This window comes from Chionomys nivalis, chromosome 26 (assembly GCF_950005125.1).
Source record: "Chionomys nivalis chromosome 26, mChiNiv1.1, whole genome shotgun sequence".
Lineage (NCBI taxonomy): Eukaryota > Metazoa > Chordata > Mammalia > Rodentia > Cricetidae > Chionomys > Chionomys nivalis.
In genome coordinates this window covers 22,510,417-22,533,688 of record NC_080111.1, presented here as the reverse complement: position 1 = coordinate 22,533,688, position 23,272 = coordinate 22,510,417, and the positions used below count along the sequence as shown (strand labels likewise).

Here is a 23,272-nt window from a genome sequence, read left to right as displayed (position 1 = left end):
AACTTTTAAAACTCTAGAATTGACAGAGACATCTCGCTGCCTGGACAGTCACCCAAAGTTCTTTTGTACTGTTGGGGCATCCATCTTCAGCCTACAGGCCCATAGTATCCAGCAGACTTTTCCATGAAGCAGAAAATTTGAAAGACTGTTTTGCCTCTATTGGCAGTTTGTTGGTAACTTTCTTCTGTGTCCTGAATAATGTCTGGAAGATCTTTCATGAAGCAGAAACCCCAAAGGATCATCTCACCTTTAGGCAAGTTCAACAGTCATTTCTCTGTGGGTCCTGCATGTCCAGTTCATTATGCAGTCCAAGCAAGAGCAGTTTTTGCCCAAATGGCTAAACAAACTCCATAAAGAGCCTCCTCAATGCCCATCTTCCTCTTGAAGTAGATCAGTGCTGCGAGGAGCAGATGTGTCTCATTGTCATGAAAAGTCTTAAGTTATTAAAACATTTTAAATGCCATATTATGTAGTCATTGAAAGATTTGAAGAATCCCTATCCATCTGAAACACATCTCTGTACATCTGAAAAATCTAACATGAGGGCTGGAGAGATGGCTCAGAGGTTAAGAGCATTGCCTGCTCTTCCAAAGGTCCTGAGTTCAATTCCCAGCAACCACATGGTGGCTCACAACCATCTGTAATGAGGTCTGGTGCCCTCTTCTGGCCTGCAGGCATACACACAGACAGAATATTGTATACATAATAAATAAATAAATATTAAAAAAATCTAACATGACTGCAAACTTGACTATTATAGATAACTATCTATTAACCTAAATTTCTTAATTATACATTACAATTTTAAATGAGCTGCACAAATACAAGCAGAAATATATATATAACAAAATTGACCTTAAATTTGTATCAATAAAGCAAGATCCATACAAATGCAAATCTCTATAGCATAGCCCCCTTTAAATGTAAAGAAACATTTATAAACAATATTTGGGAATATAGGCTTAGTTCTTCTCCAGACTACTTCCTGCTGATTGGGGATGCTGTTAATCAGGTTTTTTTTTTTTTAAAAAAAATATTTATTTATTTATTATGTATACAATATTCTGTCTGTGTGTATGCCTGAAGGCCAGAAGAGGGCGCCAGACCTCTTTACAGATGGTTGTGAGCCACCATGTGGTTGCTGGGAATTGAACTCAGGACCTTTGGAAGAGCAGGCAATGCTCTTAACCACTGAGCCATCTCTCCAGCCCCTGTTAATCAGGTTTTTATGGTGTATCCTATGTGCTGGGTTCATCTCAGTCAGCAGTTGGGTGAAGTAATTTGGGGGGTGGGGTGTTTATGGCCACCTTCCTGGGATCTTAGTCCATCAAACCACATTAGTATGGGAAGATCCCACAGGTTCTCATCCTCTGTGGAAACAAAAGAAGAGCCTGCGTAGCTCCTGTTTTGTTGAAGGCCCAGGCCCTTGCTGGTGACAAGGACACCCCAGGCACACTTATCAGACTCCAGGTGGTGAGGCAGTCTGGGAGGTTTCCATTAGCCTAACAGCTGCACTGTAAGACAATGCATCTCCATGGAAATGGAGGCTCAGAGAGCACCCAGGCCCTCCAGAGTCCCCTCCAAAGTTGGGGTGTAGAGGACGGGCCCTGGCCAGCAGGGCTCCCGATCTTAGCTGTTCTTCTTCCCATCACGGTAAATCTTCTTAGAGTTCCAGGGAGCTCATTGTTATCTGTGTCCCTCTTTTCTTAGGTTCATGCTTATTCAACAAGTGCCATGCAGCCAAATACTGCTGTGGGAGTGCAGGGAAATTCACTTTCCACAGTGGGGAGAACAGATAGGAGCTGGGACGTGGTTCAGTGCCCTAGTCCTGGCATGGCAGGCCTGGGCCAGCATGCTTGCTCTGTAGAGACTGTCGCTGCACACACCACTATGCAGCCGCCTTCCTTGGCTTGCTCCCTAGCTCTCTGCCTCTCCGCTGATCCGTCTCCCTCCCTCCTCCCTTCCTGGCCTGGCCTCCCTCCTCTCTTCCCCTTAGACCCACCTGCGCAGTGGCCTGAGGACTTCTGCCCAGGACTTTTGCCAGCTGCTGGAGCTGAACCTACTGGGGACATACACCCCGACCAAGGTGAAACAGGCACAGTTGCAATGGGTGTGTGTCCCTCATTTCATCATGAGCACATTGTATCGCGCCTGTTGGCTTCCTGTCATGATTCTAGAACTGCGGTTATCAACCTGTGCGTAGCAACCCCTTTGGGGGTCGGATGACCCATTCACAGGGGTTGCCGAAGACTGTCAGAAAACATAGGTATCTAATATTAAGATTCATAAAAATCACAAAATTACAGTTATGAAGTAGCATCCAAATAATGTTATAGTTGGGGTCAGCACAACATTATTAAAAAGGGGTCAGCATTAGGAAAGCTGAGAACCACTGCTCTAGAAGGATCCCGTTCTTGTAGAAAATAAATAAGCACAGATCCACATCTCCCTGGGCAGTTACAGCCTCCTCAGAATCTTCCAGAGCCTTCCAGATCTGCTTGGAGGTAGCCGGAGAGGATGTGAAGAACCCAGGAGATGGAACTGGGGCTCAGATGGCAGAATGTTTGCCCAGCTTGCATCCCCAGCACCACGTGAAGCAAGCATGACGCTGCAACCGGTTATCTCTGCACTTAGGAGGTAGAGGCAGGAGGATCAGGAGTTGAAGGTCAATCTTTATAACGTGATCTTCTGAATCATATTCTAGAATGCTCCATGCTGAAATCACTGATCAGTCTGCAGCACAAGGCTCTCCCTAGAAGTTCATCCCCATGAGTGCAGAAATCTCTCCCTCTGTTTTGTTTCTATGAGCAATAGGAGCCATGAAGTTGGGTGTGGTGATACACAACTCTAATCCCAACACTCAGGAGGCAGAGGCAGGCAGATCTCTGACGAGTTCGAGGCCAAGCTGGTCTATATAGTGACAACCTGGTCTATATTTAGGACAGTCAAGGATACATAGTGAGATCCTGTCTCAAAAGACAATAAAAAGAGATAGAAGGCATGGGGAGGGTTTTGTTCCCAAAATAATATTTTGGTCACACTTACTGTCACTGGCCCTGAAGAGAGAAAGGGGCCCTGGTGGTCAGGATGCCCTTATACCTAGGAGGGTCTCATCACAGAAGTGATATTACAGAACCGGAGGGCATGTGACAACCGGGGACAGTCACAAGGGTCCCCTCATTCCTAGGCAAGCTGAGATGGTCACGATGTGAACTATGTGGTTGTCTCAGGATGGAGTGGACCAGACAGAGCCTCTGAGGTTGCTGAATTTGAGACAACATGGAAGGGGAGAAGACATGGTGGAGTGAGTGGTGGGATGAGCCACGGACCCTCTCAGGTTCCTGCTAGGAGGCTCCGAGGGTGCTGGTGTGTGGTCACGTTTAGTGGTAAGAACAGGTTGGGCCTGCTCAGCTCCAGTGCCCACAGCAATCGAAAGGAACAGACGGAACTTAACAATGTTTCCCAGGTGTGTGGAGGATGGGCCAGAGATGGCGGCCGAAAGCAGAACACGTCTCCTGAGGCTTCCCACACCGCATTCCGACCACAGCGTTTTGTACAACCCCCACACACCATCTCCTCCATGGAATCGAAGGTGTTCTCCTAGTTCAGGGTTCTGCACAGTGCTTACGTTTTCTTAGCTTGATGAGGGCTGGGCATTGAACAGCACGAGAAAACTCAGAGGAACGAGAGGGGCGAGGAGGAGGAGGAAGGGAAGGGAGAACTAGACAAGATGAGAAAAAGCACACTACCACCCCCAGAGGTGGGGTGCCATGCCATGAACATGCCATTGCTCTGCCTCTGCCTCTGAGAGCCACCGAGAACTTGAGGTGATGGTCTCAGTCCCACACCTCAGGATGCTAACGGCTGATCTGTCTCCATAGTTTACCCGCCCCCACCTGTGGGAGGCAGTTACCTGTATGGCCCCCAAGGTAGGCCAGCCCTCTCCTCCATGGTGTTCTTTCCTGGCTCTTTGGGCCTCAACTTTGAGTTTGTAACCTCTATTATTTATTTATTTATTTATTTATTTATTTATTTTTATTTTGGATTTTTCAAGGCAGGATTTTTCTGTGTAGCTTTGGAGCCTGTCCTGGAACTTGATCTGTAGACCAGGCTAGCCTCTGTCTCACAGAGATCTACCTGCCTCTGCCTGCTGAGTGTGAGGATTAAAAGTGTGTGCCATGAACACCCAGCTATTTATTTCATTTTATAATTTATTGAGACATGCTCTCATAATATAATCCCTGAACCGTCGCACAGGGTTGCTGTATAGATCTCTCATCCAGGCCCGAGCACGTGGCGGTCCCTAGTTCTCAGCATTTTAGTCTTCACATTAGCTGTCGCACACTGCAGGCAGGAGCTTCTCACTGAGTCGTGTGGAGCTCACATTCAATCCCAGCACTCAGGAGGCAGGGGCATTTACCAAGTCTTTTTCTGTTCTGCCATCCAGCTCCCAAATAATATCATGGAGACTGTTTATTAATTATGAAAGCTTGGCCCTAGCTTAGGCTTGTTTTTTGACTAGCTCTTATAACTTAAATTAATCCATTTCTATTAAATTATGCTCTGTCACCTACCACTCATCCTGATTCCGTGTCTCCTGGTGTCCCTTATGTGATTAGATTCATCTCCTACTTCCTTTTTCTCTGCCCAGAAGTCCCACCTACACCTCCTACCTAGCTATCAGCTGTTCAGTCCTTTATTAAACCAATCATAGCAATACACCTTCACATAGTCTATAAATATCCCACAACATTTTCCCCTTTTGTCTAAATAAAAAGGAAAGGTTTTTAATTCTAACAGAGTAAAACTATATAAAAAAAGAACAATTACCAAGTAAGAATTGCATTCACAATGTTTAGTCCTTACGTATTTGGCAAATTCAGAGAAAGTACTGAGTAAGCAGGAAATGCAGTGAAAACAACTTCTATTCCCAGCAACCACATGGTGGCTCACAGCCATCTGTAATGGGGTCTGGCGCCCTCTTCTGGCCTGCAGGCATACACACAGACAGAATGTCGTATACATAATAAATAAATAAATATTTTAAAAAAAAACTACAGAGATGACAGAAGCAGCTGACTGTTTGGACAGTCACCCAATGTGTTCCTCTGCAGCGCTGGAGTATCCATCTTTGGTCTACAGGCCTAGAATATTTGGCAGAATTTGCGGTGGTGGCGCACGCCTTTAATCCCAGCACTTGGGAGGCAGAGATAGGTGGATCTCTGAGTTCGAGGCCAACTTGGTCTACAAGAGCTAGTTCCAGGACAGGCTCCAAAGCTACAGAGAAACCCTGTCTCAAAAAACCATAAGTAAAAAAGCAATTAAATCAATTCCATACACAGAGCAAGAAACCAATAACTCATGGGCAGGGAGCACGAACCGGAAGCTGCACAAGTTGCCACATGGCAAGGAACCAACCGCACCAGAGAACCACGCCAGGGAACGCAGCAGTAGGGACAGGGGGGCATGCGTGCACTTGGGAAATTTCCAAGTCGCCACAAGCAGTAAGCTCCGCTGTGGCAAGGGTTCTATAAAAAACCGCTTAGGTAAAAGCAAGGCAAGCAGGCCAGGGTGGGAGACTTTCTGGGCTGTGGACCAGTTGGGCCCTCAGGCCATCCACCTGGTAGGTGTGGAGTCTGAATCCATGTGCCAGATGAAGAAGGATGCTTAAAAGAAATCCCACACTAGCTCAGAATTGAGGAAAAATAGAGGGTTATTTATTTAGGGGTAGACTCACAAATCACAATCCTCTGATGGAACAGAGAACAGCAACATTTAAGCACGTCTGAAAGCATTTTGTACCTATTTAGAGGTTTTTCTTTTTTTCCCCCTGAACCTGGTTTTCCTAAGTATCCACCGTGTTCTTTGACCGCATAAGCCAAAGCTTAAACTGTTAGGTGCCAGATAGGCCCTCCAGCACTCAGCTCTGGAGGCCTGAGTGTTCCCGAGAGCCTAGCTTCATGCCAACTAGTAGTGGTAAAAGCCATATTTATCACCGCAGCTCTGCGAAGTTAATGAGCTCACTCTCCATGAGGTTGTGCCTCACATTGGGCACCATATATAGTGAATCTCTCTGTGTCCCACCAGACAGTTCACTAATGACACAGAGACTGCTTATTAATTATGAAAGCTTGGCCTTAGCTTAGGCTTGTTTTAACTAGCTCTTAATCTATTTCTATTAATCTTAAGCCCATTTCTATTAATCTATGCTCTGTCATTTACCACCCATTCTGCTTCTTCCGTGTGTCCTGGTGCCTCTTATGTGTCTAAACCCTTCTTCTTCTTCTTCTTCTTCTTCTTCTTCTTCTTCTTCTTCTTCTTCTTCTTCTTCTTCTTCTTCTTCTTCTTCTTCTTCTTCTTCTTCTTCTTCTTCTTCCTTCTCTCTCTCTCGACTCTGTCTCAAACATCATCATCAACAACAAAAACAAAAGAGGAAGCAAGCTTCTTTGACTGAGGCTGACCTGTGGGAAGTGCATTCCTGGAGCCTGTGACCTCCTGAGCCATAGATTTTTGGCCAGGTTTACTGTGTTAGTTATGAGTTCTCTTGTGTAGAACTGGCTTCACGTCCAAGCAGAAAGCAATTAGGTACTCCCATGATGTTAATGCCACTATTGCACCTGTGGGCATATCTTGCCTGACAGATCAGTTCTGCAGCAAACAAGGTCCACTTATAGGTAAATCTATTGGTGGCTTTTCTCTCCCAGTGACCTGCATAACATTTCCTGGGGGCAGGAAACAGCCAGCAAGGATGAAGGTTTCAGAACAGTTCTATATCCTGCAACCAAAGTGTGTTGTAGCTTCAGCAGTAAGGTCACTAAAAATACATATTATGTATTTATATTTAAGTGAATGAGTGTTTTGCCTGCATGATATCTATGCACACTGCATTTAGAAGGGTGAATCTAATCCTCTGGAACTCGGCCATCATGTGGGTGTTGGGAATGGAACCTGGTTCCCTGCAAGAGCAGCCAGTGCTCTTAACTGCTGAGCCATCTCTCCAGCTCTGATTTTTGAAATCACATCTTTTTATTTATTTCATGAGTCTTTGTCTGTGTGTATGTGCATGTCACACTACCTCCCTCATATAGTCCTGAGTTATTAACAACCTGTAACAAACTGACCTTCACAGAGCCCATGTGTGGGGAGTGTCTGTGAGACGGCTGAGACTAATCTCATTGGTGCTAAATCTTGCTGTCCCCTACCTGGAAGAAGAGGATGGGAGGGACCCCATCCACAGAGACTTAACCCTCTCTGGTCTCTGCCTCTGCAGTGAAGAGTGGTATCCATGATTAAAGCTCTGGCCTTGGATGAGAGCTGATATGGTGTCCACGTCAGCTGGTGAGCTGGTCAAAGCAGACTGAGAGGCTGGGGCGGGGAGCTGCTGCACCCGGTGCTCAATCTGGGGAGTGTCCAGGGCCTTTTCTTTCCCCAGAGTAGCCCCATGGTGTCCTTCAGTCCCAAACCCAGCACAACAAGGCCCAGCCTCCTCCCCCTGGTGCATAAGTCTCAACTCCTGGCCACTTCAGTCCTCAAGATTCTTCCTCCAGACACCTCACTACCACACTGGCAAAGAGCGCAAAACTCTCCCATCGGGGCCAAGAGCAAAGACGGGCGCTTTTGCGCCTTCTTCGTTATCTGCCGATTGCCACTTAATTTATTCTCCCCAGTGGGCCTTTTAATTGCCGCCCAGGTGAAGCAGAACTACACTCCTGTCATAGTAGTTGGCACCTCTGGCTTCTGCTGGGAGGGCTCTGGGACCCTCTCTGGAGTCAGGAATACCCACGTGGCATAAAGGTAGCTGGGAAGGAGACGATGCTAGTGTGGACAGACTTGTGTGAAGAACAGGACATAAATGCGATATTTCCTTTCCGGATACAAGTTGTTTTTATGACTGCAGGATGAACGGCAAGTGGGTAGAAAGTCTGCGTTGTTGGGGTAAACCCTGGGAGGTAGGTGGTACAGGCGGAAATTGGGGGTGGGAAATGCTAGATGAGGGAGGAGCAACTTGTAGCGAGAAACAGGGATTTGGCTCAGTAGTAGAGCACCTGACTAGAATCCTCCAGTTAGGTTCTAGAGGTGTGGCTCAGTGGTAACCCCTGCCTAGAATCCCCCAGTGAGGCACTGGGATAACAATCTAGGCTCTAACAGCGCGATGGCCTTGGGTGGGTACAACTTTGCCATACTGGGCCAGTCACCTCTAATGGGACAGATCTGGACCCTGAGGAAGACAGTTTTACCCTGTAAAACGAACCTGCTCGGAGCTAGGAGTGCCCAGTGGTAAGTGCCCACGCGGTGAAAGCCGGGAGTATAAGGGAAACATTGCTGACCAGGGCCTGGCAACGACTATCTAGACTGACATTGGGTCTGAAAGAAACAACCTAGGCTGTAGAGGGGAAACGTGTTGTGTTTGGAATGGGGCAGGAAACAACATTGTCTTAGAACAGCTCCTGGCTCTGCAAGGGACAGTCGTGAGGTGACAGGGGCTGTCATACAGAGAGCTGGACTGATGGATGTCCAGGCTGCAATCAGGGCAGCCAGGGCTATGAGATCAGTGCTGGGATTAGATAGAGAGCACAGTGCAGGGGACAGTTACCTGAGTCAGGACAGCACTGCACAGTGATCTTAGTCCTTCACTGACCTGTGATGGAGAATGCAGCTGTGACAAGACCGCCCCTGACCTCTTACAGACACCTGGGCTGTGTTGGGGTTCAGCAGTTCAGGTCTTACAGTCACCTGGGCTGTGTCGGGGTTCAGCAGTTCAGGTCTGTCCGGGACATGAAGGGAACACTACCATGTCACAGGATGGCGCCCTGCCCTGCACACTCCCCTTTCATTTCTTTGGGTTTTGTTTGTTTTGTTTTGTTTTTCGAGACGGGGTTTCTCTGTAGCTTTGGAGCCTGTCCAGGCTGGCCTCAAACTCACAGAGATCCACCTGTCTCTGCCTCCCAAGTGCTGGGATTAAAGGTGTGCGCCACCACCATCTGGCTCCCCTTTAATTTCTTTCTAACATTTTACACTTCATCCCTGTAGTTCACCTGCCATTCAGGTGCCCCCTTGGGGCTTAAATCCCATAATGTAGTTAGAGGTGGGGTGTTCTTTCAGCCAAGACTGCTGGCCTTAGAGTTGTCCTAGGCAGGCAAAGGGGGCACTGTATTGTCACCAAGGCTCTGTGACCAGTTCAGGCTAATAATCTCTGGACCAGTGTCCCGAGGCTGTGTGGTGTTTCTCTACCTGCTTTTTCCCAGATCTCTTTACCTCAGTGTGGACTCGAACGTATGATCTTCCTGCTCAGCCTCCAGAGTTCTGTGACTCTAGGTGCGTAGCATCAAACCAAGTTTAGAATATGTTTGCCTGGATCTCTGCTTCTGCTTTGCCTCCTCTCTCTAGTGTTGCTCACCTGCCCCGTTCCCTGTTACATTTGTATTTATTCAGGATGTGCACGTAGTGTGTGGGCCCACATGGGTCGTGGTGCCTGTGCAGAGGTCCTCAGGCTGTGGACAGGTGCTCTTACCCAATAGGTCACCTCAATAGCTCTCTCTCTCTCTTTATATTCCTATCTATTTTGACCTTCTTCTTCTTCTTCTTCTTCTTCTTCTTCTTCTTCTTCTTCTTCTTCTTCTTCTTCTTCTTCTTCTTCCTCCTCCTCCCCCCCCTCCTCCTCCCCCCCCTCCTCCTCCCCCCCCTCTCCTCCTCCCCCCTCCTCCTTCCCCCTCCTCCTCCTCCCCCCTCCTCCTCCCCCCCCCTCCTTCTCCTCCTTCTTCTTCTTCTTCTTCCTCCCTCCTCCCCCCCTCCTCCTCCCCCCCTCCTCCTCCTCCCCCCTCCTCCTTCCCCCCTCCTTCTCCTCCTTCTTCTTCTTCTTCTTCCTCCTCCTCCTCCTCCTCCTCCTCTTTCCTCCGCCTTCTTCTTCTTGCTGGCTTTGCACTCAGAGATCTGCCTGTCCTTGTCTCCCCAGTGCAAGGATTAAAGGTGTACCTCCCCCATACCCAGCTCCTTTATTTCATTATCGTTAAGATAGGGTCTTATATAAGCCCAGGCTGCCTCCAAAGTTTCTACAAAGTCAAGCATGGCCTCGGATTCCTGATCTTCCCTTTCTACCTCCCAAGAGCTAGGATTGCAGGGTTTGTGTGCGGCCAGCAAGAAATAAACCCAGAGTGTTGGGAGCAGTGAGATCCCAGATCCTGAATTTCTTGTAATCCCCTGATCTGAGTGCCTACAGCTGCTCTGAGCACGAGACCTTCAGGAGTTCCTGATGGCAGGAGAGTGGTTTCTGGTGGGTTTGGCTGGGGCGTGGCTATCCCTATATAATCTGCCCCTGAACACAATAAAGGGGGGCATTCTTGGGGAATTCAAGGATGACCCGTGTCGCTGTCTCTCTGTCTGTGTGTGTCTGTGTATTTTAACCTCCAGCCCCCTTGCCCGAAGCTCGCGAACTGGGTGCCAGCGCAGAGCGCAGACACGGGGGCATGGTGCATGGCACCCAGGGACTCCTGCGTCTTAGGCAAACATTCTACCAACTGAATAACCCTCCCCCCGCCCTCCAATTTTTTCATTTCTTCATCTCAGGATCTCTTTTCCGCATTGTTCAGCTTCTCTGGCTCACTCTATTAAACAAAAAAAGCAACACTTTGGCTCCCTCTGCTCCTGCCTCTCCATGCTGGCCGCCCTGCCCAAGGTGGGTTGTCTTTCCCCATACTCTGAGTGTCTGATGCAGGGTGGAGGGTGGGGGAGCTTCATGTCACCAACCAGAGACATAGAAGGGCTGTCACTCTTAGCTCACCCCAGAAGCCCTCAGTCACCACACCATTAAGAACACATCTGAGGGCTGGGAGCCACGGGCACAGTTGGTATGAAAACCTGAGTTTGATCCCTGGAACCCAGTCGAAAAAAAAAATAGGTGCAGCGACTCACTCTTAAAATATCATTGTTGGTGAGGTGGACACTGGAGGGTCCTGGCAAACTGGTAAACTCCAGAACCTAATGATAGTCCTTGTCTCAAAAGAACAGGTTGGGCTGTGGGGTGAGTGTTGCACACCTTTAATCCCTGCACTCAGATCTCTGAGTTCGAGGTCAACCTGGTCAACAGAGTGAGTTTCAGGACAGCCAGGACTATACAATAAAACCCTGTCTCAAAACAAGCAAACAAAAAGCAGGATGGGGGGCTGGAAAGGTGGCTCAGTGGCCAAGTGCACTGGCTGCTCTTCCAGAGGACCCAGGTATCATTCCCAGCACCCACACAGCAGCTTATAGCCGTCTGTATCTCCAGTTCCATTGGATCTGACTCCCTCACGCAGACATATATGCAGACCAAACAGCTTATAGCTGTCTGTATCTCCAGTTCCATTGCACGTTACTTCCTCTGTGTCACCTTTTCCTGAGATCCCCTGTGTTCTGGGACCCAAACTAGGTGACAGTTGGTTCCTGAGATGAGCAGGTTTTGACTTTGTTGAAACTCTGTGCTCTGAAAGGAAGTGGGGTTCCCCTGGCAAAGATGCTCACACAGACAGACGAGCTGGGTTGGCAACATGGGGGGTCTCAGTGGAATAGAGGAGGCCTGTGATGCCATCAGGACCACAGAGATGAGGCGCTTTGGAGGAGTCTGAACAGGGACAGAACCAGCCTGGATATAGTAAGATGTTCTCAGGCCCTGTGGGAAGTGATATAATTCCAGCACTCAGCAAGTTGAGGCACGAGAGCGCCAGTGACATTGTGGCTAGCCAGGGCTAATGAACAAAACCCTAAGCTAGAGTTGAAAGACTAGCAACCTTATTTTCCTATGACGCTCCATCCAGAGCCTTGCCCGTCTTGGCTGCTGCAGCATCGTTTCTGACTGACAGAGGCCTCCTCAGGCAGTCCCCTGTTGTTGGACATCTGTCTTCTTCTTTCCAGCCCAGAGACAGGATGAGGCATGTTGCAATACCAGCCAGGTGCCCATAGCATTTCCTCTGAAGGCAAGGGTGTCTCTGCCCAACTTCTAGTTCTAGTGAGTCAAAGGGCAGGTGCGCCCAGTTTGAACAGCGTTACTAAACTATTCTCTGTAGATCTTGTACCAATTTCCACCCTCACTGCCTAAGCCTTTTGCCCAGAAAGAAGCCTCGCCCAACTGCCAGAGTTCTTCCAATAGCCAAAGAGCTTTTTTAAGTTCTCAGAATGGCTTTTATCCCCTGTGTGTATCAGGGATTGACCTAAGTGTCTTTCTCAATTGTTCTCCATCCTTGTTTTGAGGCAGGGTCATTCTTTTTTGCTTGTTTGTTTGGTTTGGTTCTGTTGTCTTGTTGGTTTTTTTTTTTTTTTTTTCAAGACAGGGTTTCTCTATATAGCCCTGGTTGTCCTGGAACTAGCTCTTGTTGGCCAGGCTGGCCTTGAACTCACAGAGATCCCCCTGCCTCTGTCTCCCAGGTGCTGGGATTAAAGGCGTGCGCCACCACCTCCCGACTTATTTATTTTTATTTTGTGTGTTTGAGTTTTTGTGTCTGTGTATCGCTGTGCATGCAGAGGCCAGAAGAGGGCACCTGATCCCTTGGTATTGAGTTACTCATTGTGAATTCCCATTTAGGGGCTGGAAATCGAACCTGGTTCCTTTTGAAGAGCAGCCAGAGCTCTTAACTACTGGATAATTCCTCCAGCTCCCTAGGATAGACTTTAAAAACTGTGTAGGAGAACTTTGTATATTAGATGAGCCTTGTTTTCCTTGCGTGGGGTGATTCTGAGACACCATCTTACCCTGTGTGCCAGGCTCCCCTTAAGGCTGCCTTAACCGAGCGTGACGGCGCTCCTCCTGCGTAGCTGAGTTAATAGGCTGGAACTCCACAGCTGCCTTGCCCTGTAATTTCTGAAGTCTCCACGCCTGTGTCTCTGTCCCTCTGCCCTTCTCTGTCTCCATCTGTACAGATGTGTCTCTTGCTATCTTGATGCTGTGGGACACAGCCCTGAGCAATGCTCCTTTTGCCTGTCCCCACACCCCTGCCCTGCCTGTCCCCCGCAGCTCTCTGAAGGCTTCAAAGCATACAAAGGCGGGGACCAGCAGGTACGCCTCTTCCAGCCATGGCTCAACATGGAGAGGATGCTACGTTCTGCAAGGCCCCTCTGCTTGCCAGTGGAGTGGCCAGCCTACCCTAGAAGGAGAGAGGTTAGAGGGTGGCTGAGCGAATCTGGACCCCTGACTCCTACGGGATCCACCCGTGACTTTTGACAAGCAGGAGCTGTTGGAGGGTATCTGCCAGCTCCTTGAAGTGGACAAAGACTGGGTTCCCGACGGCCATGGAAGCAGCTCTACGTGGGGCCTGTGCTGATCGGGAATGAGGTGGGCATTGCCACTGGACTTATAAAGCAGAAATGACTCCAGATGGAAACCGAGTCACACAGGGGCTACCACACCTCAGTTCCCGTTCTGACCCTCCCGGTCCACCATTCTGTATTGCTGAAGGCCTTGGCACAGGATACTGTGAGGAAGTACCTGAGCCTCCTTAGGGCAGGCCAGGTGCTGGCTACTGTGCATATCAAAACAAGGAAGTATGACCACACAGGGAGGCTACTCAGGTCCTCTCAGAACACACGAGGACAGGGGTGAGCCTACCAATGACCCAACCCACACCCTGTAGGATGGTCTGCCTAATTCCTACTGGGGTATACGGTCTCCAGGTCCTGGGCAGGTTGCTTCTAAGAGAAAGGGGAGGTCGTTTCATGGGGGGAGGCAGTGACATCCATCTGTCATCCTTGACTTAGTATTGGAGCTGAGCAATCCCCACACTGGATGGCCTCATCATGCCTGGAGTGGTGCGTCTAAGCCTGCTGGACCTGGCTAGGACTTGGGTACCACAGTCCTGAGCTGTGGAGCTGTGGTGGAAGTTGGGCCCCGCTGCCATGTCCCCTGCTCCCTGTCCCATGGCTTAGACCTGTCTTTCCCAGCAGCCTTAGGGAGAGAGTGACGGTGGTCGGCTGCAGGGCAGGAGTCTGGGGACTGCAGTGTTTCTGTCCCTTTGTTCCGCAAGGTGAGTTCCGGGTGGCCAAGCGCAAGGTCACCATGAAGCAACAGAAGCGGGCGGGAGCTGGAGCAGGGCCGCGAGCGGGAAGTCTTTGGCTCAGGCACCACTTGTCAGATCTGCCCAGTGCATCAAATCCTGTACGATGGCAAGGGTGAGCCGGAGCTGCCGGGGTTGGCGGGAAAGAAAGAAAGGGCCCCATCCTCACTCCTTCTTTTCTCAGCAACTCCACATTCCCACCGTGGAGAACCGGCCAGAGCTCATCCTGCGCTTCCAGAACGAGCTGAAGGCTATTCCGGTGAGCTCAGGAGTAGCGACTCTGTTAATGAAAACCTGTGGGCAGAAGCACGGGAACTTTCTGTGCTTCAGGAGTCTCTGCGGCTCTGAGTCCTGATGAAAGAACCTCTGGGCCATTGGTCCCAAAAATGAGCCTCCAACGACTCCCTAGGGCCATGGGCTGTCCCTTTGATGTGGCAAGCCTTCCTCCTTTTCCCTCCCCAGACCTGGAAGGCTTCCTACCAAAAGTCTCTGGAGCATACCCATTCGTGTGAGCCAAGGGAGCTTCCAGCGGCCCTCTGTGCTCATTTCCCAATGAGCTGGACCTGAGGTGACTGGGTACTGGCCCCATGTTGGCGCCTAGCACTACACATTTAGCTAAAAATGCCTTTTTCCCAAGCACCTTCAAGGCTTTGCAACTCCCTGCCTGCTGTCCCTATGGACTTGTGGGCGAGCCTCCGGATCTAGGACTACACTTCCTATAAGGCACTGGGGCTCAGCTCGTGGGGTTGCGACATTCCGGAGCCTGCTGGGAGTTGTAGTGCAGCTTGCCTCAATGCCCCAACTCTGTCGTCCTGCAGTACGGAGCCAGGGCCCACAATTGGATGTTTCCTGTGTGGACGCTGCCGGCTGTGCCCTCATGGATCAGATCGGGCGGATCTATAGCATCCAATCCAGACACACACGAGATGTGACATAGAAAAAAGGTCTGGGCGGACAGCTGAGATGCCACTGCTATACTCCAAAGCCTTAAGGGTGGGACCCAGACTATGTGAACCCCGCCTCAAGTGTTGGGTCTCAGGGCTCAGCCCTCCGCTGCTTCTCAGGGGGAACTTGACATATTCTCTTATCTCCGTTATCAGGCCAGTTCCCCCGCTGCTCCCCATGATGCTTTTTCCCCCCCTTTCTGTCCTTGCTGCAATTTGAAATAAAATGTCGAAGAACAAGACATTGTCAGGTTAACAGCGCCACCTGGGATCCTGAGGGTTCAGCACATTTCATTAACAGGGGTCTCTGACCTGAGGGTTCCTTCTGTACTTTAGCATCGAATCCCACTTACAGGATTATTCGGTGCAACCTGAGAGTAGCCACACCACATCTGTCACGATTTTCCCTTCTTGCAGGACATTGGCACCCCAGTCCTGTTCCTGAAGTCCTTGACTGCTCTGTCCTTCTTGTGTTCCCTTCGGCCTGACCCTCCCAGCCTGGTCCTCTGCCTTCATCTGCTCCCATCTGACATCAAAAGCCGTATCTGTAGGTGTGCTTATCTCATATGGGTTTCTATTGCTGTAAAGAGACACTTGTGACCCACGTCAACTCTTATAAAGTAAAACATTTAATTAGGGTGACTCGCTTAACAGTCAGAGGCTTAGTCAATTATCGTCATGGCAGGGACCACAGCGGCAGCGGCCTGCGGGCAGACATGGCAGGGACCACAGCGGCCTGCGGGCAGACATGGCAGGGAGCACAGCGGCCTGCGGGCAGACATGGCAGGGGACCACAGCGGCCTGCGGGCAGACACGGCAGGGACCACAGCGGCAGCGGCCTGCAGGCAGACAAGATGGTGGAGTGGTAGGTGGGAGTCCCTCCATCTTGCAGGTTTGGGGGATAGCCTGCTCACAGGGCACCTCAAAGCCCGCTCCACAGTGCCACACTTTTAGAGAAGGCCATACCTAATAGGTTTTTCTGTGTCACAATAATAGCTTTCTCCGCCAGTGCAGTAAGCCAGATCAAGCCGAACTGAAAAAGTAAAAGAAAAGAACAGGTTTATTTGAGCAAAAGCAAACTCCACCCAGAGATCAGGGCAGGACACACCTTACCTAAAGCAGGGAGCTCAGGCTGAGGGATGATGACTGTCCTGCCACAAGTCGGGTTTGCGCCCAACTATAGTCAAAACTGACTACTTTCGGTGGGGTCATTGGGCTGCTGGCAACTTTCAGGGGAGGAGCCCCTCAGGGGCCAAGAATGCTGAACTGGGCCTTTTGGTGCCTTTTCTTTGTTGGAGATTCTGAGAGGGCAGGGTTTGAGAGAGAGAGGAATAGAACTTCCCAGATCAAGCAAGGGTGAACTGGTTCCAACCAAATACTACCCACTCCAACAAGGCCACACCTCCTTAATAGTGCCTCTCGCTCTCAGGTTATGTGGCCAACCACATTCAAGCCTCCACTTTCTACTCCCTGGCCCCCACAAACTGGTAACAATATCATAACACAAAATGCATTTAGTCCAACTTAAAAAGCCGCCAGAGTCTATCACAGTCTCAACAATGTTTAAAAGTCCAAAGTTCAAAGTCACTTTTGAGGCTCATACTATCTCTTAGCTATAATTCCCCATAAATCAAAAGCAAAAAAACAGGTCACATACTTCCAACATATAATGCCACAGGATATCCATTACCATTCCAAAATGTAGGAAGGGAGAATAGTGAGGAAATACTGAACCAAAGTAAGACCAAAAACCAGATAGATGGGAAAACTCCAAACTCTGTGTCTCCATGTCTGATGTCAAAGCACTGTTCAGATCTCCAACTCTGCTCAGCTGTGTTGAGTGCAGCACACTCTTGGGCTGGTTCCTTTCCCTGTTAGCAGCTCTCCTCGGCAAGTATGCCATGACTCTGGTGTCTCCAACATCTTGGGGTCCCTAAGGCAATCCTGACTTCTCATTCACAGCTTCACACAATGGCCTCTCTGGGCCTCCATTCAGGGACACACTGACACATACCTGGCCTCAGTGGTTTTATTCCATAAATCCTTTCTTCTGCCCTTAACTCTAACTCCAGAACCATGTGGCCTGAAGCTGCCAAGTTCTGCCATTTTCTGGGGCTGGCTGGAAACATGGTCTCTTCAATTATATCTTTATCAATTTTCTATCCTTCATGGCCTAAGATTGACTGTCCTGAAACTTGCTTTGTGGACCAGGCCGGCCTCAAACTCAAAAGCCTCTGCCTCCGGAGTGCTGGGATTGATGGTGTGCACCCAACCACAGTGGGCTCTAAGATTTTCTTTAGTTCCTTTTCACAAGTTGGAAATTTAGCTGGGTCATGATCTTGCCCTGAGGTCACCACTCCCTTTATCCCATTTCTTAATCTGTTTATCTCCTTGAACACAGGATTTATTTCTATTCCACTTTTCGGTGTACCATTTCCCCTTAAATTTTACATTTTGTAATTTACCCTGCTCAGCTTGCTCCTTTCATTATAAATCTTCATTAGAGTTAACACTAATAACCATACAACAGAGTCTATGCTAAGTTGTTTTGAGATTTCCTCTGCCAATGAAATTAATCCACAACTCTTCACTTTTGCCTCAGGCAGATTCTTCAGACAAGGGCAAAAGGCAGCCACGTATTTCAAAATATGTATCGCAGGAATTATCTATTAGTCACATATGGATATTCTCCTCTGCCACCTCTTGAGTCAGCCTCCCCGCAAGTTCATTATGTTTCCTACTAGGATGGTCCATTACACAGCATTTAAAGCATTCCATGGCTTTCCCTAACCCAAACTCCCAAAGTTCATATTTTAAACAAAAGCATGGCCGGGGCTATCCGCAATACCCCAGTCCCTGGTACCAATCTCTGTCTTAGTTATTGTTTCAATCGCTGTGAAGAGACACTATTACCATGGCAACTCCCTATAAAGTGAAACATTTCCTGGGGGTGGCTCGCTTGGGGGTTCAGAGGCTCAGTCCTAATCCTCCCGGTGGAGAGCCTGACTGCAGGCAGGCGGAGGTGATGCTGGGGCAGCCGCAGGGTCCTACATCTTGAAGGTAACAGAAAAGCTGATTATGACCCTGAGCAGTAGCCTGAGCATAGCAACCTCAAAGTCCACACCCAGAGTGACACACTTGTTAGAAAGGCCACACCCACACCAATAAAGCCACGCCTCTTAACAGTGCCACTCCCTATGAAATTAAGGGGCCATTTAACATTCAAACAACCACAATGCCTCTCAGGGATGTCAGCTCCTCAGAGTGGAGGGGCGAACTAAGAAGAGATGTGAAGTCAGGCCCTGGTTCTCTGACTGCTGCAGGAGTTAGAAGGATCACACCTTTGTTCCCACTCTGGCTCTTGGGAGTCTTGGGTCCCAACCCTTACCTCCCCACACACAAACTTTAATAAGTACCATATGAGTCTCTAGAGATAGCGTACTACCTGGCACCCAGCTGCAGATCTGGGTTCAACCTGGTCTCTTTGGTTGCTACCTTTGATTCTAGGCATGCCCTTTTATTGTGGATCAATTCGCTGGGGAGAGACGAGAGTCCGCGGCACCATTTGGCAGACATGATCATCGGTACAAGGCAGTCAGCACCCTTTGGATTGCAAATCCAGTGTTTTAGGTGACCAAACTGATCCATTGCCAAATCTTGGTGCCTGATGGAGAACCACTTTTAGCCAACGGCCTTTGAGAGGCTGGGGCATGGCTTTGGCTACCAAAATCCCAGGGGAGCTCCCGCTCGACCTCTTCCTGCGTGCCACACCTGGATGTTGGACCCCGTTCCTCTTTCCTCGTTGTGATCCGTGAGTTTTCCTTTTAATAAAGAAAAGCCTTAGTATAGCCTATTCGGAGCTAGTGTGGGATTATTTCATTCACGTTCCCATCTGACACATTCGGCTTCAGGTGCCTTTTGCCAATTATTGCTCAAGCAAAGGTTAAGGGCCTAGGGGGACGCAAGGGAGAACCTGCAGGCCCTTGGGAAGCTTTCTTCCCTCCATCAAAAATTCCAGAAAGACTATCTTCCTCCTTCCTTTATTGATAAGATGGAGCTGCCCTACCCTGAAAAGTCTCTCAACCTTTCTATAAAAAGTCCCATTTCTGGCCGGGCAGTGAGGCTCAGGCCTTTAATCCCAGAATTGGGGAGGCAGAGGCAGACCTGGTCTACAGAGTGAATTTCAGGACAACCAGGGCTACACAGTGAAACTTTGTCTTGTAAACTGAAAACAGAAAAGGAAGGGAGGGAGGGGGGGAGGGAGAGAGAAAGAAGGGAGGGAGGGAGGGAGGGAGAGAGGGAGGGAGAGAGGGAGGGAGGGAAGGAGGGAAGGAGGGAGGGAAGGAGGGAAGGAGGGAAGGAGGAAGGGAGGAGGGAAGGAGGGACGGAAGGAGGGAAGGAGGGACGTCTTTGTGCAGAGTTGGGTGCAAGCATTTGCTGGGTGCTCATTTTCTTGGCTTCTGGTTCTTCCGGGGCTGCTGTCAACACTTCCTGTCTTTCACTGGGTTCTTTCAAATCAAGGTCATCTGTGTATCTGGTACATTTCAGGGGTGGGGGAGGACAAGTTTGTTCTTCTAATGAATAAAAAATTTCCTCATTTCTAGACTGTTTTGCATTTAAAAAGTCAGAATAAAAACCTCCTTGAGCCAAGTCAGGTCTCTTGCAGTTTGAGTGACGAGATACAAAGTCATTTGGCCTCTTTGTATTCCCCGAGGTCAGACCTGCATCCAAAGTGGCTCACTGATTCTTTTCTCAGGGCCTGGCCATCCTCCTTAAGGAATGATCTAGAAAGGAAAGTAGCTCTACGGACTAAGTCGCACCCTGGCCCTTAAACTTGGGTTTTGAAGGTCACTTACTCTGTCATAACAACCAGAAAGGTCGATTAAACAGGGCATGTAATGGGTTAAATATTCATTTTTAAATGAATTGCTAATTTCTTCATTTTGCATTTTAACCCAATCCACATCCATGGATATACCCCACCCAAAGGAATGTTCTTGGGATCCTTTTAAAAAATCTTTTATTGTTTTATGCGTTTGGCTGTTTTGGATGCATGAATGTTTACCCCTCATGTGTGCCTGGTGCCTAGGGAGGCAGAAGCCCAGCGAAGTCTCTGGAATGGATTGGAGTTACAGAACCATCATAATGTTACTGCTTGGAATTGAACCCCGGTCCTCTGGGAAAGCAGTCAGTGCTATTAGCCACTGTGCCAGTCCAGTAATTTAAAAAAAAAAAAAAATCGGTGTTTTGCTATGTATCCCAGACAGTCCTCATATATGAGTGTGTATGTGTGCAACACACATATATACATATGTGTATCTTATAGGAAGGCTACTTGTTTGTTCCTGACTGCTCAGCCCTGAAATAATCACAGGGAATGTATATTATTTAAATCACTGCTTGGCCCATTAGCTCTAGCTTCTTATTTGCTAACTCTTACATCTCAATTTTACCCATCTCCATTAATCGGTGCATCACTGCGTGGTCGTGGCCTACCAGCAAAATTTCAGCGTGTCTGTCTCCGGCAGCAGCTCCATGGCTTCTCCTTACTCCACCTCCTTTCTCCCAGCATTCAGTTTAGTTTTCCCTGCCAAGCTAAGTTCTGCCCTTTCAACAGGCCAAGGCAGTTTCTTTATTCGCCAATGGTATTTACAGCATACAGAGGGAAATCCCACATCATGTGTAGATGGATTATATATGTATTTAGATTATACAGACACACAGGCAGGCAAACACACATATATGGAAAGAAAAGGAAAGAACTTTTATTAATTTTTAAAATTACACGTGTGTATTTATTGTGTGTGTGCACCTGCTTTTGTGTGGATCAGATGATAACTTTCAAGAGAACAAACTGAGGTTGTCAGGCTTGGTGACAAGTGCCCACAGCGATTTCACTGGCCACAAGCCCAAGACTTACAGGAAAATCCATGTAACAGAGTCCTAGGGGAGTGCCCAGCTCAGACACAGCTGCGCGGTGCTGCAGCGCCCCCTGGAGGCCAGTGTGGGGGCATGCTGTCTGTTGGGAAGAAAGTCATTAAGGACAGTTAGCAGAAGGGCTTCCAAAAACAACTGTCTATGTGTCAACAGTTCAACGTATGTATACAATCACATGAAGGATTTTTGAGAAAATAGCTCTAAGTGATTTTTGAACAGGCAGCTTTAGGCGAGTAATCCCGTGACTGTGATTTCTGGCTGTGTGTGTGGAGGCCGGAGAAGTGGGAGTGCAAGTTTTCCTTGGCTACACGGGGAGACATGCTTCTGAAAAAACGATGAAGAAAAAAAAAAGAAGATCATCTAGGCTCCACTGTCAGCCACGACAGCCGATGGCCGAGCATATGATCCAGTAATAGCTCTTCTTCCTTCTAATATTTACTTATTTTCTCATTTGTGTGAATTTTTAATATCAGAAAAGTGCAGGTGCCATTGCTGCCAAGGCTGAGGACCTGAATTTGATCCATGAGACCAACATGGGAGAAGAGAGAACTGATTCTCTCTCTCTCTCTCTACACACACACACACACACACACACACACACTCAAATATACACCAGAGAGAACTAAAAGTGTATATTTTTAATATACGAGTGTCAGATCAAAAGTCGTATATTAAAATATAAAGCAGCTAATAGGGAAAATGTTCAAGACGGATGTAATAATCAGGAAACGTTCTATAAACTGAGTGCAGTGAGATAGGCTTTTGTAGCCGCCTCGACGGGTTACTCTGTCTAGGGTTTGTAACCCGCCTGGCTGGTCAGTTATTCCAGGGTCACGGAGAGGCACCACCTGAAAGACATAAGATAAGGAGGAAGGAGGCTAAGCATATTTGTCAAAGCCTCCGTTTATTAGAGTCATGGTTACAGCTTATATAGCCCCTGGATGAGGAGCTTGGGGGGCTGGGGCATGGGTCTTGCCACGTGGTCTATGCCGGTCACGTAGTCCAAGAGGTTACAATAGGTCAGGAAGTCACAAGTTGACCCACCTAGTTGTCTAGATAGTCTGGAATGTGAGGCAGGTTCTGCTAACAGATAGCTCTCTATTAACAGTTAATTTGGGTGTGAGATAGGCTTTGTCAATAAGACTATTCTCAATACAATTGGAAAGTGAAGCCCTCTGCAAAAACTCCTCACGGTGGTGCTTCCTGTAAATTTTGGGGGGACACGGCTCCTGACAGGCTTTGAGCCCCAGCTTTTAGGAGGCAGAGGTAGGTGAATCTGTGAGTTTGAAGCCATCCTGTTCTACATAGTGAGTTTCAACACACGCAGGGCTATGTAGACACCTTGTTGCAAACAAACAAATGAACAAACAAAAAATGTGAAATATCTAAAACAGTGGAATAGAATTCATTTTGAGGGCTCTGGGGTAGTTAGTGTGTGTGTGTGTGTGTGTGTGTGTGTGTGTGCCAGAGTCTGCTCCGACAGGAATATCAGGGTGTGTGTGTGTGTGTGTACCAGAGTCCGCTCCGACAGGAATAGCAGGGTGTGTGTGTGTGTGTGTGTGTATGTGTGTGTACCAGAGTCCGCTCCGACAGGAATAGCACAGGATACGTGGGAGGGCGGTGAAGGCAGAACAAAGAGCAGGCACAGTCAGCTCACCAGCTCCCTGCACTGTCCTTGGTAGGAAGTGCAAGCAGGTGTGCCGTCTCCCACAAGAATTCAGCTAACAGCAAGTAGCTTCTAACTCTAACTGGATATGCCATATGCCAGCCCAAGTCTTAATAGATAATGTGGTCATTCTCATAGGCAAGATATTCTTTCTCAAGGTCTTAATCAGAACTTTCCACAGTCCTCAAGGACGCAATCAGAGCAGGTAAGCTGAATTAAAATGACTTCTTTAAGTCAGAATTGACTCCACTGGAAACTGAGTCACACATGGGCTACGACATGTGCATATGTGTGTGTGTTCCATGCACATGAGTGCACAGGTGTGCGCTTCATTGTGCACTCCTGCAGGAATGCAATGGGACATTTGTTGTGTGCACTTATGCAGGAGTGTGAGGGTGTTATGTGCATTTTTTGTGCAGGGGCCAGAGCAGGAGATGAGGTGTCTGCCTCTATCATCGTCAACCATGTTCACTTAAGACAGGGTCTCTCATGGCACTGCAGGGTCATCATTCTGGCTGACTGTCTAGGGAGCTGGGACACACATGTACAGCCATGCTGGGCTTTTCACATGGGTGCAGGGACTCTAACACAGGTCCTCATGCATGAACGTTAAATGCTCTTGCCTACTGAGCTTCTCTCTAGCCCCTGTTTTTGTTTCTAAAGTCTCACATATTTCAGACTTCCCACACCATTTCCCCTTTTCTGTT

At 48.6% G+C, this 23,272-nt stretch overlaps 1 pseudogene; it reads left to right on the top strand.

Annotated features, from left to right (window-relative positions):
• Positions 1-8,152: 8,152 nt before the first annotated feature.
• On the top strand, positions 8,153-14,950 carry LOC130866775 (branched-chain-amino-acid aminotransferase, mitochondrial-like; annotated as a pseudogene).
• Positions 14,951-23,272: the final 8,322 nt, after the last annotated feature.